Source organism: Sinocyclocheilus rhinocerous, unplaced genomic scaffold (assembly GCF_001515625.1).
Source record: "Sinocyclocheilus rhinocerous isolate Xijiao unplaced genomic scaffold, SAMN03320098_v1.1 scaffold3902, whole genome shotgun sequence".
NCBI classification, from domain to species: domain Eukaryota; kingdom Metazoa; phylum Chordata; class Actinopteri; order Cypriniformes; family Cyprinidae; genus Sinocyclocheilus; species Sinocyclocheilus rhinocerous.
This window is the reverse complement of record NW_015666076.1, coordinates 1-2,496: the sequence shown is the minus strand read 5'-3', so window position 1 is coordinate 2,496 and position 2,496 is coordinate 1.

Below are 2,496 nucleotides of genomic sequence, written 5' to 3'. Positions count from 1 at the left end.
TTGGGTTGTTTTGACCCAGCTGTTGGGTTGTTTTGACCCAGCGGTTGGGTTGTTTTGAACCCAACCGCTGGGTCAAAACAACCCAATAGCTGGGTTTGTCCCTTTTTAACCCAGCGCTGGGTTGTATTTAACCCAGCATTTTTTAGAGTGTATTGTGTAACTCCAGTCACTAACAGATAGCCCCTTTATGTGTGACTCTTTTGAGAGATGAAACTTCCCAAAGTCATGATTCTTGACAGCAAGACAGAGCCACTGGATCAATATTACCTGTAAGTATTGGTTTTCACCCCCCATCAGTGGCTCTATAACACTGGCTACAGCTTCCCTGTAGGATTTGTAACAAGTTCCCAGCTGTGTGTCCTATCCTGTCCCAGACAGACATTGATTGACAGACATTGTTACTCTGTTAGCACTCTGTGTCTGATCTTAGTGGCAGTATTCTTACAGACTCCTGTACATCTTTAATATTGTATGCTTTCTTCTCTCCCTTTCTCGGCTGCCATGAACACATATTCGCTCACATTTATCATTTATACCTGCTGAGCATATGTGTGTGTCCATGGTTTGATGTAAGGTGACTTCTTCCATTTCCATAGTTGCAACCTACTAATGCATGCCATGTGTTAAATATGGCATGAACAACATGTCAAGTTGCAATTCCACCTTCACGAGAGTACAGTAAAAGACCAGGACAGTTTGTAAGTGTATGTGAGAGAGATTCATGAGAATCTATGAACTAGATGGACTGTTAATTCATAACTATTTCACATATAATACTGTCCTAAAACAATAAATAAAAATAATTAAAAGTTCATAATAATAATTTTTAAATATTTGATATTTTATTATATTACCTTCACTGTATCTCCTTATGTAATGCTCTTGTTGTTTTGCCTTTGGATGTTTTTCTTTATTTTTCAGTAGGAAAACTTTCCATAGCAGCTCGAATTTATTTCCATTGCAGCTATAATTTGTCAAATTGTGTAGTCCATAACCAATTCACAGAAAACCCTTCCTACTAAAACAATAAAAAATAAAATAAACAAATAATAATAATTATTATTATTATTATTAATTATATTAGGTTTTTTTTTTATATTTGATATTTGATCATGTTACCTTCACTGTATCTACTTATGTAATATACTATTTGTTGTGCCTTTTGATTTTTTTTTTGGAAATTTTTTCCATAGCAGTTATAATTTGTTGGATTGTTTAGTCCATAACCAATTCACAGAAATTACTTAATTAAATAAATAAAATAATATAAAAATAGGATTATTATTATTAGTTTTTAATATTTTTTGAATACTTGATATTTATTCATATTACCTACACTGTATCTCCTTATGTAATGCACTCATTTGAATGTTTTTCTTTATTTTTGATTAGGAGAATTTTCCATAGCAGCTATTATTTATTTTCCATACCAGCTATTATTTTTCAAATACTATTAAAGTTGAGCCGATTTTAATGTCACAAAGGCTGCAGTTTGGTTTCATCCACAGACGGGATCTCGCTCAGAGTAAAATTGTTTACCCTGACAGCAACACCTTTAATTACAGGAAAGCCAGGTTCACATTGAGAGGTATTAAAAAGCCCTGTCATCCAGGCAGACGGCGTGACCCCTTAAGGGTGCAAGACAACCTTCATCACGTCAGATGATGAAGCTGCCGCATAAAAGTGCCGAGTCAGGGTAACACTGATGCATTATGGGGGTCTTGGCAGGCGGCACACGTATAGAGCGGGCATTAAAATTGTATTGGGGTTGAAAGTGCCCCTTACCCCTAACTTCAGATGGAAATGTGTTTGCCCATGCAGTATAAAAGTCATTGACACTATGTGAAGAAGCATTTAAAGCTTTATTTTCATCTGAGATCTGCCTCACTGACTTTGAACTACTAAAAAAGTATTTACAGATGAATCCTTTCATTATTTACTGAATTCTGGTGATTGTGAACATTGCATGTGTTGTTTTTCACTTTTTTTAACATTTAAATTTATTTAATTCTTAAACATGAGACCTGATGCTTTGACATCTGTAATATATTTTATGGATCTTCATATCTTGGAGACCAGGTATTTATGAATGTTGTTACATTTATATTGAAACAGAATATTACATGTTTTAAATGTAGTATTTTTTTAAGTTGCACATTTATTTATTAGAGTATCTTTAGAACAAAACAGTAGTTCAATATTTTTATTATTTTTATTTTCCTAAATTTCATGATTTTTTTTTTTATGAAAATGATTTTAGCCTATAATAAGCAGTTTAATTATATTTAATTCCCAATTGAGATAATGTATCCCATGTAGTGTGACAACATGCCCCATCAGCAGCTTGTCAAGTGTCAAATGTAGAAACAGTGGAAAAATTCTACTTTAAGGAATGGACGTACTGTACGCAGAAATGATCTGTCAAAAATAAACCTATTATTCAGTAAAGTAAAACTAGCACCAGTCTGTCTTGCCTATATATCAAGATACATTTAT